Below are 12,928 nucleotides of genomic sequence, written 5' to 3' on the forward strand. Positions count from 1 at the left end.
CAGCCTCTCTTATGGGGAAGTGTAGTCTAGTGCTCCTTGAGCCATAGTAGTCCGCTACAGCCCGGTTCACCGGAGTCCTGCTAGCCCGGCACTACTGCTCAAGACACTTGACTGGCCGGCATGTGTTTCACTTCGTTCCTATGTCTGTCCCTTCGGGGAAATGTCACGCGGTGACATCCGGAGTCCTGCCTAGCCTGCTACAGCCCGGGTTCCCCGGAGTCCTGTTAGCCCAGTGCTACAGCCCGGTTTCACACGCTGTTGACCGACATGCTCGATGTGATTCATCTATGCCTGTCCCCATAGGTCTATGCCGCTTTGGGTTCACGACTAGCCATGTCGGCCCGGGTTCTCTGTCATATGAACGTTAAGCGTGCGGACCCTACGGGTTAGAGAACTATGTAGACATGACCGACACACCTCTCTGGTCAATAACCAATAGCGGGACCTGGATGCCCATATTGGCTCCTACATATTCTACGAAGATCTTTATCGGTCAGACCGCATAACAGCATACATTGTTCCCTTTGTCATTGGTATGTTACTTGCCCTCGATTCGGTCGTCAATATCTCAATACCTAGTTCAATCTCGTTGCTAGCAAGTCTCTTTACTCGTTCTGTAATACATCATCCCGCAACTAACTCATTAGTTGCAATGCTTGCAAGGCTTATAGTGATGTGCATTATGATACGTCTCCATCGTATCTACTTTTCCAAACACTTTTGCCCTTGTTTTGGACTCTAACTTGTATGATTTGAATGGAACTAACCCGGACTGACGCTTTTTTCAGCAGAATTACCATGGTGTTGTTTTATGTGCAAAAAACAAATATTCTTGGAATGACCTGAAACTCCACGGAACATCTTAGAAAAAACAATAAAAAATCCTTGCCAAAGATGAAGACCAGGGGGCCCACACCCTTCTCACGAGGGTGCCCCCCCTAGGGCGCGCCCCCCAACCTCGTGGGCCTCCTGTTGCGTCTCCGAATCCAACTCTACCTCCATATATTGAGTTTCGATGAGAAAAAAATTAGAGAGAAGAAATCATCGCGTTTTACGATACGGAGCCGCCGCCAAGCCCTAAAACCTCTCGGGAGGGCTGATCTGCAGTCCGTTCGGGGCTCTGGAGAGGGGGATTCGTCGTCGTCATCATCATCAACCATCCTCCATCACCAATTTCATGATGCTCACCGCCGTGCGTGAGTAATTCCATCGTAGCTTGCTGGACGGTGATGGGTTGGATGAGATTTATCATGTAATCGAGTTAGTTTTGTTAGGGTTTGATCCCTAGTATCCATTATGTTCTGAGATTGATGTTGCTATGACTTTTCTATGCTTAATGCTTGTCACTAGGGCCCGAGTGCCATGATTTCAGATCTGAACCTATTATGTTTTCATGAATATATGTGAGTTCTTGATCCTATCTTGCAAGTCTATAGTCACCTACTATGTGTTATGATCCGGCAACCCTGAAGTGACAATAATCGGGACCACTCCCGGTGATGACCATAGTTTGAGGAGTTCATGTATTCACTATGTGCTAATGCTTTGTTCCGGTTCTCTATTAAAAGGAGGCCTTAATATCCCTTAGTTACCAATAGGACCCCGCTGCCACGGGAGGGTAGGACAAAAGATGTCATGCAAGTTCTTTTCCATAAGCACGTATGACTATATATGGAATACATGCCTACATTACATTGATGAATTGGAGCTAGTTCTGTGTCACCCTATGTTATGACTGTTACATGATGAACCGCATCCGGCATAATTATCCATCACTGATCCGGTGCCTACGAGTTTTCCATATACTGGTTTTCGCTTATTTACTTTCCTGCTGCTACTGTTACAATCACTACAAAATACCAAAAACATTACTTTTGTTGTCTTTACTTTTGTTGCCGCTACCACCACTATCATATTACTTTGCTACTAAACACTTTGCTGCAGATATTAAGTTTCCAGGTGTGGTTGAATTGACAACTCAGCTGCTAATACTTGAGAATATTCTTTGGCTCCCATTGTGTCGAATCAATAAATTTGGGTTGAATACTCTACCCTCGAAAGCTGTTGCGATCCCCTATACTTGTTAATAAATTTGGCTCCCATAATGTTACTAAAAATTTCAGAATTTTTCAGAAAATGATGAGGAGATTATTGAGGGGCTCATCGAGCCAAAGCTCGAAGGAAAAGGCACCGAAGACTAAGTATAATTTGCCGCGCATCGCGGAGATTCGGACGTGTGAATGGCCTTCTGATGATTTCTTGAGAGCAGCCGGTATCTATGAAGATTTTCATGAATTGGCTCATAATGCAGGCCTCACCGCTTTCCTCCACGACCAATGCGATCAGTATCTCTTACTCACAAATATCTTTGTGCAAAACTTTCATTTTCATTCTAGGAACTCACCACCTACGGTGGAGTTTCATTTATATGATGAGCATAAGGAGATGTCACTTTATGATTTTTGTCGGATTTGTTTAGTCCCTTTTGAGGGCAAGACAGAAGAACCACATCATGATGATGTGGCTGGGTTTATTGATAATAACACTGTAGGAGAAACCAGGAAGGTTTCCGACGCACGAATCACTAGCATACATTTCCCTGTTTTGCGTTACTTTGCATTATTTGCTAGTCGTTGTTTAATTGGACGCGGAAATTCTGGAAACCTTAGTATCCCTGATTTAATTATTCTGCTCCAAGGTTTATACAGTGATAACACTTTTAGTTTGGGCGGTATTATTGCTAGATGGTTAAATATGAACTGTACTAAGGGCCACATCTTTGGGGGCATCTATGCCACACGCCTAGCCGCACATTTTAACATACCTATTAGGCATGCTGAGAAGGAAGAAAAGGTGCTGCCCCGTGTTTATCTAGATCATAAAAGTATGGTGGCACATGATTTTATTGTTAAAAATAGGGCAGGGGAGCTTAAATATCAATTGTTCTTTAATAAACATCATCCTGATACTATTACCTTGCATGCTCCTTCTTTGTTTGATTTGACTGCAGGCACGTACCTTGTTTCGTTGATGGCTATTCACGCCTACCGGAACCCTGTACCAGCCCCGGAACATGAGCCACAAGATGAGCCTCCACGACAATCTGTTTATTCTTGGGATCCAGAGATGACTGTCAGCCAGTGGCAGTCAGAGTCTTCTTCTTCATCACAGTATGATCCCAACTATTCCTGCTCATCACAGTACGACCCCAACAAGTATTATTATGGATATCCGCCAGGCCAGTCGTGGCCATAGACCAACTTAGGCCAAAAGGCTAAGCTTGGGGGAGTACGTATTTCTCACCGACATTACATTTATGTTCACACACACTCATTGCTAGATGTCGGTGCTCATACTTTTTCACTGTAATATCCATGCTAGTTTATTTTCTTTTTCCTGCTTTCTTCTTGTGTGTTTGTTAAACCTTAAGAAAAACCAAAAAAATAGTAGTAGTTTATTTTTCTGCTATAGTAGTAATAATTAAAAAGAAAACCCAAAAATATTTCCCGTTCTTCTTTTGCTTGTTGGGAGCTTTCCCGTGTAAATAGTTTTATTTCTTTTCTTTTCTTTGGGGGTCAGTAGGAGAAGGCCATAATTAAATTGTTGAAGTGGCTCTTATATGCATCATTGTTGATTTAACCAAGAGCCCATATTGCCTTGTCTTCACCTGTTTATTGTATGCTCGCAGATTCCAGCTTAGTCCAATGCGCGTACACTCTTATTATTATTCACACCGTTCGGTCATGCAAGTGAAAGGCAATTATGATGATATATGATGGACTGACTGAGATGAGAAAAGCTGGTATGAACTTGACCTCTTTTGTTTTTGTAAATATGATGAGCCCGTCGTTCTTGATTCAGCTTATAATGAATAAATATGTTTGCAATGACAATTAGAGATTATAGTTGCTTGTGACATGCTTGATTAGCTATGAGTTATAATGATTTACCTTGTATGCCAACATGCTATTGAGATGATTATGATGTGGTATGATGGGGTGGTATCCTCTTTTGAATGATTTAAGTGACTTGACTTGGCACATGTTCACGCATGTAGTTGAAACAAAATCAACATAGCCTTCACGATATTTATGTTCATGGTGGATTATATCCTACTCATGCTTGCATCCAATGTTTATTAATTTTAATGCATGTACATGGCTGTTCCCGCTCTCTAGTTGGTTGCTTCCCAGTCTTTTGCTAGCCTTCACTTGTACTAAGCGGGAATACTGCTTGTGCATCCAATCCCTTAAACCCCAAAGTTATTTCAGATGAGTACACCATACCTTCCTATATGCGGTATCTACCTGCCGTTCCAAGTAAATTTGTATGTGCCAAACTCTAAACCTTCAAATAAACATTCTGTTTTGTATGCTCGAATAGCTCATGTATCAACAAAGGCTGTCCTTATCTTCCGTGTTAGGCGGGTTATTGTCAAGAGGAGTGGACTCCGCTCCTCACTCACGAGAAAATGGCTGGTCACCGGGATGCCCAGTCCCATGCTTTATGCAAACTAAATCAAAATTAATTGCAAACAAAACTCCCCCTGGGACCTGATGTATGTTGGAGGCACTCATTGTTTCGAGCAAGCCATGGATTGATGCTTGTTGGTGGAGGGGGAGTATAAACTTTACCATTCTATTTGGGAACCGCTTATAATGTGTTTAGCATGGAAGATATCGACATCTCTTAGTTTTTACGTTGACAATGAAAGTATACCGCTCAAAATACAATTTATCTCTATTTCAAAACTGAGCTTTGGCACCTCTACAAATCCCTGCTTTCCTCTGCGAAGGGCCTATCCATTTACTTTTATGTTGAGTCATCACCCTCTTATTAAAAAGCACTAGCTGGAGAGCACAGCCGTCATTTGCATTCATCACTGTTAATTTATATTGGGTATGACTATGATTGGATCTCTTTTACCATGAATTACAATGTCTAGTCAGTCCTTGATCTTTAAAGGTGCGCTACATTTATGTTTTGCGGTCTCGGAAAGGGCTAGCGAGATACCATCTTGTTATATCATATTATGATTGTTTTGAGAAAGTGTTGTCATCCGAGATTTATTATTATGACTTGCTAGTTGATTATGCTATTGATATGAGTAATTGTGAGACCTGAGAATTATTGCAAATGTGGTTAGTTATGATCTATGCTGAAAACTTGAATGCTGGCTTGACATAGTTACAACAACAAGAGCAAACAGAGTTTGTAAAATTTTTTCTTTCTTTCTTTCAGTTTGTCAACTGAATTGCTTGAGGACAAGCAAGGGTTTAAACTTGGGGGAGTTGATACGTCTCCGTCGTATCTACTTTTCCAAACACTTTTGCCCTTGTTTTGGACTCTAACTTGTATGATTTGAATGGAACTAACCCGGACTGACACTATTTTCAGTAGAATTACCATGGTGTTGTTTTATGTGCAGAAAACAAATATTCTCGGAATGACCTGAAACTCCACGGAACATCTTAGAAAAAACAATAAAAAATCCTCGCCAAAGATGAAGACCAGGGGGCCCACACCCTTCTCACGAGGGTGGGGGCGCCCCCCCCTAGGGCGCGGCCCCTACCTCATGGGCCCCCTGTTGCGTCTCCGACTCCAACTCCACCTCCATATATTGAGTTTCGATGAGAAAAAAATCAGAGAGAAGAAATCATCACGTTTTACGATACGGAGCCGCCGCCAAGCCCTAAAACCTCTCGGGAGGGATGATCTGGAGTCCGTTCGGGGCTCCGGAGAGGGGGATTCGTCGTCGTCGTCATCATCAACCATCCTCCATCACCAATTTCATGATGCTCACCGCCGTGCGTGAGTAATTCCATCATAGGCTTGCTGGACGGTGATGGGTTGGATGAGATTTATCATGTAATCGAGTTAGTTTTGTTAGGGTTTGATCCCTAGTATCCATTATGTTCTGAGATTGATGTTGCTATGACTTTGCTATGCTTAATGCTTGTCACTAGGGCCCGAGTGCCATGATTTCAGATCTGAACCTATTATGTTTTCATGAATATATGTGAGTTCTTGATCCTATCTTGCAAGTCTATAGTCACCTACTATGTGTTATGATCCGGCAACCCCAAAGTGACAATAATCGGGACCACTCCCGGTGATGACCATAGTTTGAGGAGTTCATGTATTCACTATGTGCTAATGCTTTGTTCCGGTTCTCTATTAAAAGGAGGCCTTGATATCCCTTAGTTTCCAATAGGACCCCGCTGCCACGGGAGGGTAGGACAAAAGATGTCATGCAAGTTCTTTTCCATAAGCACGTATGACTATATACGGAATACATGCCTACATTACATTGATGAATTGGAGCTAGTTCTGTGTCACCCTATGTTATGACTGTTACATGATGAACCTCGTCCGGCATAATTATCCATCACTGATTCGGTGCCTACGAGTTTTCCATATACTGGTTTTCGCTTACTTACTTTCCCGCTGCTACTGTTACAATCACTACAAAATACCAAAAACATTACTTTTGCTGTCTTTACTTTTGTTGCCGCTGCCACCACTATCATATTACTTTGCTACTAAACACTTTGCCGCAGATACTAAGTTTCCAGGTGTGGTTGAATTGACAACTCAGCTGCTAATACTTGAGAATATTCTTTGGCTCCCCTTGTGTCGAATCAATAAATTTGGGTTGAATACTCTACCCTCGAAAGATGTTGCGATCCCCTATACTTGTGGGTTATCACATTACCGAGTGGGCCCAGAGATACCTCTCCTACAATCGGAGTGACAAATCCTAATCTCGAAATACGCCAACCCAACAAGTACCTTCGGAGACACCTGTAGAGCACCTTTATAATCACCCAGTTACGTTGTGATGTTTGGTGGCACACAAAGTGTTCCTCTGATAAACAGGAGTTGCATAATCTCATAGTCATAGGAACATGTATAAGTCATGAAGAAAGCAATAGCAACAAACTAAACGATCATCGTGCTAAGCTAACGGATGGGTCAAGTCAATCACATCATTCTCTAATGATGTGATCCCGTTAATCAATGACAACTCATGTCTATGGTTAGGAAACATAACCATCATTGATTCAATGAGCTAGTCAAGTAGAGGCATACTAGTGACACTTTGTTTGTCTATGTATTCACACAAGTATTATGTTTCCGGTTAATACAATTCTAGCATGAATAATAAACATTTATCATGATATAAGGAAATAAATAATAACTTTATTATTGCCTCTAGGGCATATTTCCTTCAGTCTCCCACTTGCACTAGAGTCAATAATCTAGATTACAAAGTAATGATTCTAACACCCATGGAGCCTTGGTGTTGATCATGTTTTGCTCGTGGAAGAGGCTTAGTCAACGGGTCTGCAACATTCAGATCTGTATGTATCTTGCAAATTTCTATGTCTCTCACCTGGACTATATCCCGGATGAAATTGAAGCGTCTCTTGATGTGCTTGGTTCTCTTGTGAAATCTGGATTCCTTCGCCAAGGAAATTGCACCAGTATTGTCACAAAAGATTTTCATTGGACCTGATGCACTAGGTATGACACCTAGATCGGATATGAACTCCTTCATCCAGACTCCTTCATTCGCTGCTTCCGAATCAGCTATGTACTCCGCTTCTCATGTAGATCCCGCCACGACGCTTCATTTAGAACTGCACCAACTGACAGCTCCACCGTTCAATGTAAACACATATCCGGTTTGCGATTTAGAATTGTCCGGATCAGTGTCAAAGCTTGCATCGATGTAACCATTTACGACTAGCTCTTTGTCACCTCCATAAACGAGAAACATATCCTTAGTCCTTTTCAGGTATTTCAGGATGTTCTTGACCGCTGTCCAGTGATCCACTCCTGGATTACTTTGGTACCTCCCTGCTAGACCTATAGCAAGGCACACATCAGGTCTGGTACACAGCATTGCATACATGATAGAGCCTATGGCTGAAGCATAGGGAACATCTTTCATCTTCTCTCTATCTTCTACAGTGGTCGGGCATTGAGTCTTACTCAACTTCACACCTTGTAACATAGGCAAGAACCCTTTCTTTGCTTGATCCATTTTGAACTTCTTCAAAACGTTGTCAAGGTATGTGCTTTGTGAAAGTCCAATTAAGCGTCTTGATCTATCTCTATAGATCTTGATGCCCAATATATAAGCAGCTTCACCGAGGTCTTTCATTGAAAAACTCTTATTCAAGTATCCCTTTATGCTATCCAGAAATTCTATATCATTCCCAATCAACAATATGTCATCCACATATAATATCAGAAATGCTACAGAGCTCCCACTCACTTTCTTGTAAATACAGGCTTCTCCAAAAGTCTGTATAAAACCAAATGCTTTGATCACACTATCAAAGCATTTATTCCAACTCCGAGAGGCTTGCAGCAGTCCATAAATGGATCGCTGGAGGTTGCATACTTTGTTAGCTCCCTTTGGATCGACAAAACCTTCTGGTTGCATCATATACAACTCTTCTTCCAGAAATCCATTCAGGAATGCAGTTTTTACATCCATTTGCCAAATTTCATAATCATAAAATGCGGCAATTGCTAACATGATTCGGACAGACTTAAGCATCGCTACACGTGAGAAGGTCTCATCGTAGTCAATCCCTTGAACTTGTCGAAAACCTTTCACAAAAAGTCAAGCTTTATAGACAGTAACATTACCGTCAGCGTCAGTCTTCTTCTTGAAGATCCATTTATTCTCAATGGGTTGCCGATCATCGGCAAGTCAACCAAAGTCCACACTTTGTTCTCATACATGGATCCCATCTCGGATTTCATGTCTTCAAGCCATTTTGCGGAATCTGAGCTCACCATCGCTTCTTCATAATTTGTAGGTTCATCATGGTCTAGTAACATGACTTCCAGAACAGGATTACCGTACCACTCTGGTGCGGATCTTACTCTGGTTGATCTATGAGGTTTAGTAATAACTTGATCTGAAGTTTCATGATCATCATAATTAACTACCTCACTAATTGGTGTAGGTGTCACAAGAATCGGTTTCTGTGATGAACTACTTTCCAATAAGGGAGCAGGCACAGTTACCTCATCAAGTTCTACTTTCCTCCCACTCACTTCTTTCGAGAGAAACTCCTTCTCTAGAAAGGATCCATTCTTAGCAATGAATGTCTTGCCTTCGGATCTGTGATAGAAGGTGTACCCAACAGTCTCCTTTCGGTATCCTATGAAGACACATTTCTCCGATTTGGGTTCGAGCTTATCAGGTTGAAGCTTTTTCATATAAGCATCGCAGCCCCAAACTTTAAGAAACGACAACTTTGGTTTCTTGCCAAACCATAGTTCATAAGGCGTCGTCTCAACGGATTTCGATGGTGCCCTATTTAACGTGAATGCACTCGTCTCTAAAGCATAACCCCAAAACGATAGTGGTAAATCAGTAAGAGACATCATAGATCGCACCATATCTAGTAAAGTACGATTACGATGTTCAGACACACCATTACACTATGGTGTTCCAGGTGGCGTGAGTTGCGAAACTATTCTGCATTGTTTCAAATGTAGACCAAACTCGTAACTCAAATATTCTCCTCCACGATCTGATCGTAGAAACTTTATTTTCTTGTTACGATGATTTTCAACTTCACTCTGAAATTCTTTGAACTTTTCAAATGTTTCAAACTTATGTTTCATTAAGTAGATATACCCATATCTGCTCAAATCATCTGTGAAGGTGAGAAAATAACGATATCCGCCACGAGCTTCAATATACATTGGACCACATACATTTGTATGTATTATTTCCAACAAATTTGTTGCTCTCTCCATAGTTCTGGAGAACGGAGTTTTAGTCATCTTGCCCATGAGGCACGGTTCGCAAGTTGTCGTGGTTTTGTCACGGCAGATGTCCTATTGAAAGGACTTAGTTGTGGAGCCATCGCTACGGGTTAGCTTGAAGGGGTTAAAGCGGACACAAGAACGCAAGAGAGTTTATACTAGTTCGGCCCCTTCAATGAAGGTAAAAGCCTACCTCTAGTTGTGATGGAATTGATGGGTGTTTCGATGACTAGGGAGCAAATAAGCTTCGCCTATGTCTCGAATTGTTGTCTGTTGTCCCTAAACCGCCGCTGGGTCGTCCCCTTATATACATGGGTGACGCCTGCCAGTTCAGAGAGTCCCAACATCGGTTCATACTCGTATCCGGGTTCGTCTCTCCTTGTTCCTAACTTATATTACAAGTATATGCACAAAGCTGATGTACGGCTATAGGTTGTAAACCGACTACGGGCCCTGGGCCTTTATCTGCCTCTTTAGGCTTTAACACCTTTGAACTACTGATGGAGTTAATCCAGCCCAGGTAGGCCGGTTTATGCCCAGTAGTAATATCCCCAACATTAGGCCCCAGATTGATTTGAACAGGTTCATGTCAATCCTTAGCAAAAATCTTCGTCTTCAACATCTTCTTGTAGTTTTTGAACCGCCGTGACGTCATCTTCTCTGTTTGCTGTAAACCGGCGTGACATCATCTGTCATAAAGAAAACATCCATGCTATCTTCTTGTTTAATATATTCGCAATGACCGAGGTGACCGCCCTACTTCCAAAATCTGCGGTCCCTTGATTCCCGCGCCTGACACATGTCCTTTGCCTTATAAATAGGCCTGAAGGGTCATTTCTTTCCTTCCCTTCGTGCCCTTCCTCTTCGTCTTCCTCGCGTCGCCAGTCTTAGAGCTCCGCCGCCGCCGTCGTCTTCTGCATCACCCTTGGCCGCTGCATCAACTTGAACGCGCCAGAAAGCCGCGGCGACCTTCCGCGTTTTCCTTAGCTCTGGTAGGTCTTCTATTCTTCTCAACATAGATCTGATCTAGGGCTTCGTGTTCTTGCGGTGTTCATCACTTGTTCATACTCATGTACTATCTCCTGGATGCACATGCGAACCCTTGCTTTGTGTAGCGGTAACTTTTAGTACCCGCCGTTAGTTTCCTGCCCAAAACCGTAGATCTCACATATACTTCTGCCCTTTGATTCAATATTGTTCTGCTTTGATCTTCGACTATTTTTCTTATTTTCTGAACTTGCTTCAGATCCAACGCAGTAACAAGACCTTGTGAAACCTGTTTCTGCAGACTTAACCATCCGCAATCTCAATTGCTTCAATGTTTAGATCAGGCGGTTTAACCTGATAGAAAATTTTCCAAACCGGTATATGCCATTAGTCCCCTTGTTGAACCGCCATATGTTGTTGCTTCATAAAACTTCGGTTTAGATAGATCTGCTTCCGGTTTAACCTTGTAGATTTCATCATGGCCAAGCAAGTGTATGAGTGCAACTGGGTCCCTTCTCGCGTCACAGAGGATCAACTGGAGGATTTAGTCCTGATTGGCGCCTTGGGCAGCAAAGACACCATCCATTGGAGGGCTCCTGGGAAAGAATGCCCCCCCACACCTCGAGAAGGAGAGGTTGTTGTCTTCGTAGACCACTTAGCCCGGGGTTTTAAACCGCCCGGTTCTAAATTTTACCGGGATGTTCTAGCTGATTTCCAACTCCATCCGCAAGACACTGGCCCCAACTCTGTTACAAATATGTGCCACTTCCAAGTGCTCTGTGAGGTGTTCTTTCAAGAGGAGCCCACGGTGGAATTATTCAGAGATCTTTTCCATCTAAACCGCCGTACTGAGTTTACTGATGGCTCTAATACGGAGTTGGGTGGCATGGCGATTCAAAAAAGTAAAGAGGTCACATACCCTCACGCCAAGCTGCACAGTCACCCCAAGGAGTGGAATCAGACATGGTTCTACTGCAAAGATACCTCCCCTGCTGGTGAGAATCCCTTGCCTGGTTTTTGTCTGGAGCGGCTCAGCAATACCCATCCTTTTCCTCAACGATTGACTGCCCAGGAGAGAAGCAAATATGCTCCCCAGCTGTCAAAGCTCAGAGCCTTTATGGCCAATGGTTTAACAGGGGTTGACCTTGCTCGCTGTTGGATATCATGGAGCATACTGCCCCTTAGTCAGCGCTCCGGTTTGATGTGCGAATATACTGATAGTGTGGATGACCCACTGCGACATTCAAGACTCCAGCTGTCCGGTGAAGAAATCACGGAGGCTGTGCGTAAGATACTGAATGAACCGGAGCACATCTGCGCTAGAACCGGCCTGCTTCCCTTCTGCGCCACCAACAAACCACCAGTTGTAAGACTTTGATTTTTCTCTTTGCTGAATCTGTTATCGATATGTCTGGCCATTGATTCTAATATCAGTATCTGCATAATCAGGGTGATGACCTGTTTTGGAGCAAAAAGCTGTCACAGGAGAAACCAGAGAAAACAGATAAACCGGAAAGGGAAACCTGGCAAAAAACTAAAGCTGTGAAGAAGACTACCCACCGGAAAAGAACCACTGCATCTTCTAATCCGTCCCCTGATGACGAGGTGGATAATCCGGACTTTGAGGTAGAGCTTGACTCACTTGGTTTATTTTTCATGCATCTTATTGATGATGATATTTGTCAGGATGATGCCGAAGCCAGCCATGCGGATGTTGCAGAGGTAATTATTCTCTCTTCCGATTCAGAAACTTTGCCTTCACAAAAAATCCGTCAGGCAAACCAGAAAGTTAAATTTTCTCATCCTCTTGCTTATTTGGATCCTAAACTTCTTATGAAGACTCAACAACACAAAGCTCGCCGCACCACCCGGCACAGCGGCCAGGTAGTTACCTCTGCCGGTTTACCGAACAGTCCGGTTCAGAAACGTCATTCCGAGGTCTCTAATTCACTTGTCAGTACTTGTCCTAAAGCGGGCTGCTTTCGTCAACCTCTTAATCCGTCTGACTCCGATTATCAGGCTATTTCCCACTCATCTTCTGGCGAGTCGTCGGCTACTCAGCTCCCACTGCTCAAAACGGTGCTTGGGTAAGCTATATTTATTGTGATGTTTGCAGTATATTGCCTTAGAACATATGCTGTAT

This window comes from Triticum urartu, chromosome 5, assembly GCF_003073215.2.
Source record: "Triticum urartu cultivar G1812 chromosome 5, Tu2.1, whole genome shotgun sequence".
NCBI classification, from domain to species: Eukaryota; Viridiplantae; Streptophyta; class Magnoliopsida; order Poales; family Poaceae; genus Triticum; species Triticum urartu.